The sequence below is a fragment of the Rhinopithecus bieti genome, unplaced genomic scaffold, assembly GCF_001698545.2.
Source record: "Rhinopithecus bieti isolate Rb0 unplaced genomic scaffold, ASM169854v2 scaffold_6113, whole genome shotgun sequence".
In the NCBI taxonomy this organism is placed as follows: Eukaryota; Metazoa; Chordata; class Mammalia; order Primates; family Cercopithecidae; genus Rhinopithecus; species Rhinopithecus bieti.
Window position 1 is genome coordinate 2,675,934 of NW_016805390.1, and position 12,829 is coordinate 2,688,762.

Consider the following 12,829-nt stretch of genomic DNA (forward strand, 5'->3'; position numbering starts at 1 on the left):
ATAAATATGAATTGTAATTTCCCTCTAGCCCTTCACACAGCGTGCAATTTTTTCTCTCAAATATCATATTCCACACAGTGCAAAGGCCGGCCTGGTTTCATCTATTTCCCATCACATCTTGTCTCTCACTCAAAAACCTGAATATTCTGAAATACACTTGCCCCTGCCCGTCTTTACTACCTACTGATTTCTTAGTTTCTCTTTATACTATGATAATTCTAGCCCCAGATTCAAGATCTTTCTCTCCTCTATTAGTCTCTTCATTGTTTTTGGTAAATTCAACATCTATGTAGATCATCAATACCTTGGATTTTCATTTCTTTTACTTTCTGTCTCCTAACAACTATTTGTGTTACTTTAGCTCAGGTAACCAGCTCCACAGTCAGTACAGATAACTGCACCAACTGCAGTGCAAAATGTTTTGACTATTTGTACCCCCTATTCATCGTTACTTGCAATACACCTTCACTTTCCTTCTTCTTCAGCTTAGTGTTCATAGTCAAACACAATTGTTGCTTTAATTGCACAATCAGCCTTGTTGCTTTAATTGCACAATCAGCCAACTTGCCTCTCTCTTTGTCTTCAACTAATGTACTTTCCAATCTACTAACCTATTATTTTATAAGATTTAAAGGTATTTTGATGGTGGGACACAATACAGTCACACTCAGATGTATGAAAGGTAGAATTTCTTGTTACCTTCAGCTCCAAGTCAGAGAAATATGTCAGGCAGAGTTGCGCAGGAGGGAAACAGCAAGCTGAAACTGTAATGAGCCACTTATGTATGGCAAGTGGGGTGTAATTGGCTAGGTTTTGCAGGTTCTTCATGGGTTAATTTGAATAATCTTAGTGAACTCTGGGACATAGGGGTTGTCCCTAGTTGTCCAGTACCCTGTCCCGGAGTGACTAGGGCAGGTGTATAGTGGCCTGGAGTGCAAGACCAATAAGAAAAGTGGTTGTAGGTCATGGATTTAGGAGCCCACTAAGAAAACTGGCAGGCCTCTAGCCAGGGCCTCAAAACTGGATCAACATATCTCTTACCATATAAAAAAGTCAACTTAAAATTGATTAAATTCTTAAATGTAAGACCCAAAACTATAAAACATAGGGAAAACCCTTCAGGGCATTGCTGTAGGCAGATTTTCTGAGTAAGACTTCAAAAGCACAGGCAACAAAAACAAAATAAACAGGTGGGACTATATCAAGCTAATAAGCTCATGTGTAGGAAAAAAAAATCAACAGTGACCAGACAACCTTTAGAATAGGAGAAAATCTTTGCAAACCAGTCATTTGACAAAAGACTAATATCCGAACATGCAATAAATTAAACAACTCAACAGCAAAAATACAATTTGGGTAAAAACTGGGCAAAGGCTATAAATAGACATTTTTTTAAAAAAGAATTAAAGATGGCCAGCAGATATATTTTTTAAATGTTTAGCATCACTAGCTACCAGGGAAATGCAAATCAAAACCACTATAAGATATCATCTCACTGCAGTTAGAATGGTTATTAGCAAAAGATGAAAATAACAAGTTGCTGGCAAGGATGTGGAGAAAAGGTAGCTCATATAATTTTGGCAGGAGTGTAAATTTGTATGGCCATTACAGAAGACAGTATGTAGGTTTCTCAAAAAGCCAAAAATAGAACTATCATGTCATCCATCAATTCTACTGCTGAGCATTTATCCAAAGGAAGGAAATCAGTATATTGAGGAAATATTTGTACTCCCATGTTTATTGCAACACTATTCACAACAGCCAAAACAAAATCAACCTGTGTCTATCAATGAATAAATAAAGGTGATATGTGTGTACACGCACACACACAATAGGGTACTATTCAGTCACACACAAAAAGAATAAAATCTTGTCATTCACAGCAATATGGATAAGCCTGTAGGACATTATATTAAGTAAAATAGGTTAGGTTCAGGAAGATAAATAATGCATGTTCTCACTCATATGTGAGAGCTAAAATAGTTGATCTCATGGAAGTAGAAAGCCGAATTGTTATTAGAGGCTGAGAAGGGAATGGGGGAAGGCAAGATAGGAAGAGATTGGTTAACAGATAGAACATTATAGATAGGAGGAATAAGTTCTAGTGTTCTGTAGCAATATAGAGTGAATATAGTTAACAAAATATATTGTACATTTTCAAAAAGCTAGAAGAATTTGGGATGTTCCCAGCACAAAAAATGTATGAGGCAACAAATATGCTAATTACCCTGATTTCATCATTACACATTATATACACGTATCAAAATACCACTCTTTATTCCATAAATATGTACAATTATGTATCAACTAAAAATTAATAAAACATCAAAAAATTTAAAACTGAGTCAAAAAAGCACACAAACTATAATTACATTGAGGTAAATATAACTTTCCACCAACTTCATGCTTTTACCCAAGCAACTGAGTACATCTGAAGAGAAATCTACAACTCTTCTTCCTCTCCTACATGATCAATAAAGACAGCATCCTACTTAAGCCTCATGTCCCTTTCCAGTTACTACCCCAGTTCTCTGATATTCTTTACCCCAGTTCTCTGATATCCTCAGAGTTTTTCCATGGTCTTCACTTCCATTCCTTTCTTTCTTTAACACATTCCTGTAATAATTTAACCTCTATTATTCCTCTGAAATGGTCTTACTTTGGTCACCAATGAACCCCAGATCACTAAACATAATGATGTTCTTACTTTACTCTACCTATGAGCTGCATTTGAGATCACTTCCTTCCTCTTTAAAGACTTTCTTCACTGGGCTTCTAGAACATTCCACCCTTGATTTGCTCTCTACTGCTATTTATCTTCCTCCTCTTCTACCTCTAAATATGGCAGTGGAGCTAGGTTCAGCCTTTGGCCTCCCCATTCTTCTTAGTGTCATTCACCCCTTAAGTGATCTCATCTTACTATTTTAAGTGATATCTATATGCTCTTGACTATAATTCTGCATTTTTTTCTCTTATTACTCCTTTGATCTTCAAACATAAATCTAATTCCTAACTTGTCAACTCCATTTCCTATTGGGGCAGAAATTGTTTGTTGCCTACTCCAAAGCTACCTTTTTCTTCCTTGTGTCACAGTTTTGTTCTGGTACAGACAAACACTCACTGATAGCATGAAAGTTGAGTCAATTCTTTTATGTTGATGCATGGAAATTGTTTCTGCCATTGAGAAACTAAAGGGAATCTACCTGAGGAATCTCTAGGAAAGGTTTGTAAAATAAAAATAAATGAAAAGAAATAAATGAAAAGAAAACCTCCACTTCAATTTCCTCTTTCTGAAAAGGGGTGTCTCATACTTGTACTACAGCAGCCATCTTGTACAGGGAGAAGAAGGCCAAGAGAATCATGAGACATATTTACCCAAAATCCTAACACTGTGGGGCCACCTCTCAACCACAGCAACATCTCCTCTTAACTATGGACCTCCTGAAATTGACTACTCTGATTTTTGTGTGACAGAAAAAAACAAATAACAACAACAACAGAACCCTCCCTATTTGATTAAGTCTTCCTCAGATATTCTGTTATTTCAGATAAAGCATGGACTAACTGATATCTACCTACACATATTGGCACACTTGAACTTAACATTTCCTAAGTAAGACTCAGTTTTCCTACTCCCGACCAAACAGGTTTGGGTTCCCACAGAAGATCCTGAAATGAGAATTTGAATCCAAGTATTTTACTTGGAAGATGATCCCAAGAAAATTTGTTCAGGGATTGGAAAGTTAGATAGGCAATGAAAGGCAACAACTAAGGAGTGTGTAATCAAGCTGATTACCACGGAGGGTGACTGAAGCAAAACTTCATGGGGAAACTCTGGTAAATAGTGTTAAAAACATTCCTTGGAGTTATTCCAGTCTCAGGATGAAAAAGCTGGTATTTGTATATCAGCTCCTGTAGGCCATTGCTTGAGTGCTGCTGCCTGGAGTGTTAATTTCTTGGCACGTCAAGTCTGCCCTGTATGTAGGCAGAGCAACATTTGTTGGCTTCTGAGAAAACCCTTACGCAAAAAAAGAAGCAAATCCTTACTGTTAGAATTTGGCATCTAAAATCCGAAAGATATAGACAGAGAATCAACTGTTTCTGCTTTGCTAAACCTCCATGCCCTGATCGTTTCTACTGACACTCTACATGAAGTTCACCCTGTGATATTATTGCCTTCTTCAAAGAACCAGTCAAGTTTTCCTTCAGAAACAGTGTATAAGAGAGTTAGTAGAACAAGCTACATTAGTTGATTTTTAGTTAATTCCCAAGGCTGCAAGTTAAATTCATCATCTGCTGAACCTTGGGTTTCGCGTGCTTTTCAGGCTAAGCGTGATGCCTTTTCTCATTTATAGTTGTCATAGAACTTGGAAGCACCAAAGGAGGCCCAGGAAATAGTCCTAGTTCTATGTGTTATCTCCTCTGGTTCATTATGGAAAAGCAGCCTTATCTTCTCCCGCTACAGTCAATTATCCCTGGAAGTGTAGCCACCCCTTTCTTTGATTGTTGGTCTCCTGGCATGAGGATGCCAAACAACTATATAGTAGTATGAGATGGGAATACAAATTTCTCCAAGAGAAAAACTGGAAGTGATGGTAAGTGAAGTCATTGCTACTTGGTTCTTGGATATATGTAATTTACCTATTGAAAGTATACCACTGCGTAATGGTGGTCATTACAAAATATACCCTCCAGTTTTGAAACTAGTCGCCCAAACTCTCAGAGAATTATTCCCTAATGAGCATCGTGGCTGTGTCTTTAAGAGGCAATTCAGTGTTTCACTAGATTGGCAACTTCTGGTTGATTGAGTATGTGGTAGTATTTGTCTCTAGGCAGTGACTCCCATCTTCATATCTTCATTATCATACATCTTTCATTAGAAACAGGTTCCCTGGTCCAGTATAATATCTGTGACATCCCATGCTGATAAGCTAGATATTCCCTGATTCTTCCATGCTGTTGCTTGCCAAAATGCTGTCAGCAGGGAAAGCAAACTCATATCCTCCAACTTACCAAAAACTGATTCACTGGTCTCCTCAATTGATGGTGCCAATATTAGGATTTGGCATCAGTCCATGCTATTGATAGCCCATGAAGGAACTGATGCAAGGTCCCTACTGATACATGTAAGGGCCATCCCTCCATCCCAGACACCATGATTATTCCATTCATTTTTTCACCAAAGTTGCCAAAGGTGGAGACTGGCTTGTTTTTTCCACCATGCATGTCTTCTGATGTGTTTCCAAATACTAGACCTACATTTATATAAGATTCTACCTGATCACCAGTAATGCCTGTTAGACTTTGCTCTTAACTGAGTTTTACATATTTCTAAATAAATTCACATTTCCCTTTACTAAAATACAGCTTAAGAAAACCCAGCAATTTTGTATTCTGTACTACTTTCTGTTCTAGCCTTTCCTATATTCATCATTTAGAAAATATTTCTAACAGAAATACTTAGGTTGAATACCTAGTCATGCATTATAATAAATAACTATTTGATCTTTTCTTTTCTTGTTTTCATGAGCATGGATCATCCATCGTATGAAATGCTGAGTTGGATGATCAGACAGATCAGTTTATTTTTTCCTTGTCCAATTCTAATTTCAGTCCTACAACAGACATTCACCAATGAGGAAGCTGATTTTTAGAAATGGTAAAAATAAAATTGGCAATGGTCCTGCAACTAGTATGTAACAAAGGTGGTGTTTGAACTCAGTATTTCTGATTAATAAAACATCCATTAGAGGGTGAGGCATACTCAGTTATTCATTAAATATTGGATCATTTTATTTCTGCCATCATCATCTCCTCTATACAGTTACTCCAATTTAAAGAAATATGTTAAAACCATGTGTAATGCCTCATGATTCATAAAGCATTTTTATGTATTAGATAAATAAGGAAAGACTTATAGGCAGATGTAACAGTCAGTGGACAAATACAATTAAGAATAAACAAATAGTGTGGATAAAACACTGTGAAGTAGATATTGCTTCTATTTACATTGATGGACCTGCTTAAAACCTTGTCTTTGCATGTCCATACTGGAAAACCCAGAGGGGAGGTGTTCAGGAATCAGACAGCTCATTTTCCTGGAACCGGGAGCACCCCCTCTTAGATTACTTGGTAGAGAAGATGACACTAATGAGAAACCACAAGTTTCCTGGCACAGAGTTACAGAAGCCTCATGAATGTTATGTTACAAAATACTTAGCTAGATGACAAAGATAAAGTAGTGTCTCTTTGTACTGAGGAAGTGCAATGATCAAGGTTTGCCTATACATGACGTTTTCTATGATACCCCTTCTCTCTGCTACCCCAGAGTGATCCCAGCACAATCTCTGCCACCCACTCTGCTCTCCCTTCCTCATGTGCTAAACACCAGGGCTGCTGTCCAGAGATGACCTGTCTTGTTCCCCAAGATAATTCTTGCTTGTCATATGACATGGCCTATTTCACTCTAATAAGAGCAATCTATGCACATCTTTCTGTACACTGCACATGAAGGCACCTATTTTTCTTCTCCATTAAATCTTCTGAATGAGGTGCCTCTCTCTGCATTTCAGTCATTATCATTTCTGTAAGTGGATCTGGTTTTCCTCCTCAGAATGAAACATCGTATGACAATGTTTCCATTGTCATAGGATGTCTTTGGCCCCGTATTATCTGTCAATCAATCTGCTTCTCAAGGATATGAATTATTTTTTAAGGATGGAAAGAGAAGGTTATTACGTGTGATAACAACACTTAAACTTTCTCAGCCCATTCTAGTTGAAGTGATACGAAATCACATCCTTTTACTAGCCCCTTCTCTTCTCTTGAAAATAATAAGACTGCATGAGATTTAACAAGAAAATCAGCATATGTGAATGGTTTGTGTATTTGAAAAATAAAAATTCCAGGGCAGACCTGTGTTATACTGGAATAAATGCAATGAAACAGGAAGGAGGCTCGTTTTACTTCTGGTACTAACAGGATGTTGTTCAAATGCCAATTAGGAGAGAAAAAAAAAAAAACACTTCAATGGTGTTTCTGGGAAACCTTGACACAAGAAATAGTGTCAGATTTTTAAGCTGTCTTGTAAAGCTTAACATACCATGTGCTGCCTTGACATCTTGGAGCTTCACAGGGCCCCAGGGGCACAACCACGAGTTCCCTTGCCCTGGCCAGAAATACTTCCCACCCAGTGGGAAAGGGTCTTTTCCTGGCTAGTTCCCCATCAGCTATACAACTGCATGTGATCCACTGGGTCCTCAGTCTAATGGTGTTCACTTCCCTGGAAGCTTGCAGAATTATTAAAATAAGCCAATCATATCCACCCACAAAAATCTGGTAGCACTTCACCCCCTTGTTACTGCAGGGCCTGCCTCCTACAGCCCTATTGGTTCACTCCTCTCTTCAGCACAACCTCCATGAGGTCCTGTGATGTGGCAATTACACATCCATGGCCTGTGATGTCCTCCTGTGGGATGTCAGTATATGTGACTAATAAATTGCTGTGAACTCATCTGTCCATTGTTAGATGTCATGTTTCTGGCCACCTTGGATTATTCAAGATGTGTATCCCTCCCTCACCAACAAGGTGAACAACAGGCAATCAAAACACAGCTCATACCTGGGAAGTCAGAATAATAAGATTTTTTCTTTATTAAAACTTATTAATTTTCAAGTGATCACTCTTGCTAATAAGTGGCCAAGTAAAAGATGTATATGAACATTAAAGAATTATGTACAACCATTATTATAACCATAGCATTTTGCGAAGACACATTAAACAGATTAGAATGGTTATTAGGTGGTATGTTAAGTGAATGAGAGGTGAATACAGGGATAAAAGGGAATTTAGAAAACAAACAAAAAGGGAGTCTTGGATAGAACATATGTAATAATATGTCATGAATTGAGGCCAGGAAAAACAAACCCTATTTGAAAACTCTCTGCCCAATATAAGACAGTAATACGTGCACATGGAGAATGTGTGTGCAATGGCAGCTTGTTTTCTATATTGGAAATCTATTTATTTTTATACACCAATTTTGTGACCAGCAACATTATTGACCTATTTTATGTTTTCTAATAGCTCAAGGTCCTTTTCTAGGCTAGGGACTGCCAAAAATGTATCCTAATCATCTGCAAATAATGATTTTAATCTTGTTGCCTTGTTGTTCAGCGTGTTCCTAATATTTCTTTCTCATATAATAGAGGTGGCTAGGACCTCTAGAACAATGTTAAATAAGGATAGTGCCTCTCTTTGTTTCTGACTTTTATGAGAATGGTTCTAGTGCTTCATGATTAAAAAGGATTCACTGCCCTGAATATTTATAGTAAATATTCAGCATTACACTTAATCATGCAACAATAGAAATATGCTTACATTCATATTAAAGGATTATTTCATTAATATATGTTTTCTCTTTTATAAACTAGAAGTGGGAGTTTGATTTATCATATGTAATTTTGTATCTCTGAAATTAGTTGTATATCTTTTCTGCTTTGGCCTCTTCTTGGAGTGATGTATTGGATTTTCTTTATATTATTGTTAGAATAAGCATAGTATATTTTATAATATAAAATGCATACAGTCTGATTCGTGCTGTTCTCAAGTTAATTTGTTGAAGAGTATTACTATATGAGCATGCAAGTCTTATTAGAGATAAATAGGCAAGAAACTTTGGGTGGCCTTTGATGTATAGTGTTCCAAACTCTTTTCATTTTGCCTCCCAAAAAGTGATCCCTTTGGGAAACCCGCTCAGACTTCAACTGTATCTCCCTCAGAGTGCATATCACTATTAAAGCATGTTTGCTTGTGTTACAGTTTTATTTCTGTGCAAAGAGCATTGGTTTCTGTTTTCCCAAGAGGACCTGTTTTCAAACCTACATTTGGCCCTAATTATGAACTGCATGATATATTCAACTGTGTTTACATTGCAAATTTTCTGCCATATTCTATGATTGGTTCAGAATTTTGATGTTTTGGAGTAATTACTTTGATATAAAATGTGTAAGCTCTGTGAAGGCAGAAACTTCATTCATTGCCTCTCCACAGCCTTCTTAGAATAGTGCTCAGTGTATAGAAAATGCTCCATAAATATTTGACATTTTTGTTTAAATTTGTCTTGAAAAAATTGTTTTATTATTGCAAAGGTTAAATATGGTTAATCTTTTTTTTTTTTTTTTTTTTTTTTTTTTTTTTTTTTTTTTTTTTTTTTTTTTTTTTTTTTTTTTTTTTTGAGACGGAGTCTCCGCTGCCGCCCAGCGCTGAGTGCAGTGGCCGCGACTCCCTCGCCTCACCCTGCATGCCCGCCTCCCGGCGTTCAAAGCCATTCTCCTGCCTCAGCCTCCGAGTAGCTGGGACTACAGGCCCCACCACCTCTGCCGCATAGTTTTTTCTTTATTTTTTAGTAAGACGGGGTTTCACCCGTGTCAGCAGGGATGGTCTCGATCTCCTGACCTCGTGATCCGCCCGTCTCGGCCTCCCAAAGTGCTGGGATTACAGGCTTGAGCCACCGCGCCCGGCCATATGGTTATATCTTTAGAAAATATTAATTTAGTGGGAAACACTGTCTTGTGAACACTGTAAAGAATACTGGTAAGAATCCTACCTCTGATGTATTTTGGATATAAGGACATTAAAAGTCCTTCCATGGCTTAACTAAGATTTTATTCCTCTTTAAAGTGAACAAAGCATTTTAATATGTCAATGTATTCTCACCAAAACTCTTTGATGTATTGTTAATACCCTATTTTAAACATAAAACAAATCTCAGAGATCAGGCAATTTACACAAAAGTGCTGATTTGGTAATCCCTGAAAAACACACACAGAATTTTAAGTCCCAGATATCCAAATCGTCCACTAAATGTGTATTTTTAAAAAATATCTATTCCCCTTTTACATTCATATCCAAACATATTGATAAGCACATCCATTTGAAATAAACACTAATGTCAATCTCAAAGCCAAAAGGATAGATGAGATTATAAAGTATGGTTTTGGCTTGAAGCAACTACATGGAGGATAGTAGAAGTATATTATTCGAAGACAATAGGTATATTTTGAGATGTTTTCAAATGAGAAAAAAATATTGTTGAACAATTCCAGTGAAGAAAATCATACAATAAAATTAATCAGACAATGTATTTATAAAAGTCCTCAAGTAGAGGACACATTTTCTCTTTGCTCTCCTTACATCTGTATAATTAAATACTCAAAATTGTTTGATCAATGAGAGAATAAATAATCGTAATAATTGACTATACTTCCAGTTTTATGTAAAACATGTTGAAAGTCATGGTAAAATTTTAAAATGTATATTCAATCTTCAGGTGTTTTATTAAAAATTGTCACTTAGCTGTAATTCACTTAAATGTTGTCAGCTTTTACTTATTTATGTATTCTTAAGGGTGGATGTACAATTCTTGTCATATAGAATCTGATGTTTAGCTCTTGAGTGACTTTTTCTCTGGACTTTCTGCTCTTAGGGTTCCCACCTGAGAAATTAGATGACATCTGTGATGGCTACTTTTATGTGCCAACTTGACTAGGCTATGAGATGCTCATATATCTGATGAAACATTAATTCTGAGTATGTTTGTGAGGATGTTTCTGGAAAAGATGAGCATTTTGAATTGGTGGACCGAGTAAAGCAGATAGCCCTCCCCAATGTGGGTGGACATCCTCCAATCTACTGAGGGCCTAAATAGAACAAAAAGGTACAGGAAGGTGGGATTTGTCCTCACTCCGCCTGACTGCGTGAGCTGGAACACTTATCTCTTGCCCTCTGTGTCCCTGGTTCTCAGGCCAGACTACACCACTTACTTTCCTAGTCTCACACTGTGTGAGAGGCAGATTATAGGACTTCTTAGCCTCCATAATTACCTGACCCAATGGGTCCATCAATACCTTACAGTAAACAGTAACTCTCTTTTTCTTTCTCTCTGTTTCCCTATGTGTGTGTGTGTGTGTATATATATATATACACACACATATATATGCATACACACACATACATATATATATGGTTCTTTTAGGAGAAATAGACTAACACAGCATTCTTATGACAGTAACTGTTAATGTGATCTTTCTTGTGCCTTATACACCTCATAAAGAGGTATCAGTAAAAATCCAGACTTTGTCCAGTCAACTGGAGATTAACAAACTTCACTTTAGATGTGGTAATTAAATACAGGTACAGATACATCAAATAAAAAGAAATTAGTGCCATTCTATTTAGAATTATATGATCTCAGAATTGAAAGGAAATGTACATTTAGTTTACTTCAACCACTCACAGAATGTGTAATGGTACACTATAATATTCCATGGAATGATTTGGCTTATAATTATTTTCGTCTATTAACATGTGTTTATTTCACTTCATTTGATGTTTTAAATTAAGTAATTATTTATTTTAACAAGCCAAACAATTCAGAAGTATAAATAATCTGCATTGAGTTCACGCCTCTTTACAATATTAATCCCTTAGAGTAATGATTATTAACAATTTGATCTATATATTTTCACATCTTTATGCTCTTAAAAACATTTACAGACATTTAAAATTACTTTCAAGGACAAGTTATTCTATCCTTGGGTATGTAACCATAGAAACTGAGATGTATTTTAATTAATACATTAATTGTTTTTATTAAACAAAGTTTTACTTAAAAGAAATACGCCTTTTGAGTTTATTTATGTAATATCCGACTCAATATAAAGGAAATCTAATTTGACTCACACAAGATTGTAATTACAATTTTACAAAGCAGAGTTTGCTTTAAAATATATTAAGTAAAAATTATAATAAAAAGATTTACCATAGAATCACATGGTTTTATACTACTATACAACTGATTTAGGATCAAGAAAAATATTTAATATTGTTTTGTATTAAGGCAGGAAAAAATATGAGACAGACTTGCAATAATTAACTGTGATCGTTACTTCCAGGTGTCAACTTGAATGGATTAATGAATACCAACATAGCTGGTAAAGCATTATTTCTGGATATGTCTGTGAGACTCTTTCCTAAGGGGATTGAGAGGAGCTTGTCATGTGAGACTGAAAATCTGCCCCCAATGCGGGCAGCACCATCCAATAGCTGGTGGCCAGACAGAACACAAATGGCAAGAGGAAGAGGAAAGGTGTATGTGCTTGATCTCTCTTTCTTTCTTTCTTTCCCTTTCTCTCTCTCTCCTGACACACACACTGTCCCCCATTACCTTGATGCCATATCACCACCACCACATGCTTCTCAGGCCTTTGGCCTGGGATTCAGAGTTATACCATCCATGGTTCCAAGGTTTTCAGACTTGGAATGAGCCCCAGGCTACCGGCTTCCCAGGGTTTCCAGCCCTCTGATAACCTGTCATGGGACCTCTCAGCCTCCATAATCTGCAAGCCAATTCCCCTAATATATCCCCTTTTCTTTCTTTCTTTCTCTCTCTCTCTCTCCCCCCCTCCCCCCAACCCCCCATTGTTTCCATCTCTCTGGAGAACCCTGACTAATACAATCACTTTATTAAATTTTTGATTTCAGTGAACATTCTAAATTTACATAAAATACCAAAAGTTTAGATATACTATAAAAGAACATGAAAAAGCCATCTTTCTGTATATTAGCAAAATTTGATTTGAATTTACAATTAAAATAGACTGAAATCAATATAGTTAATAACAGCAAACAAAACTAGGTACTTAGTGATAAGTTAAACATATGTAAACTTACATGTAAAATATTTTACTAAAGTATTTTTTTTTTTTTATTATACTTTAAGTTCTAGGGTACATGTGCATAACGTGCAGGTTTGTTACATATGTATAC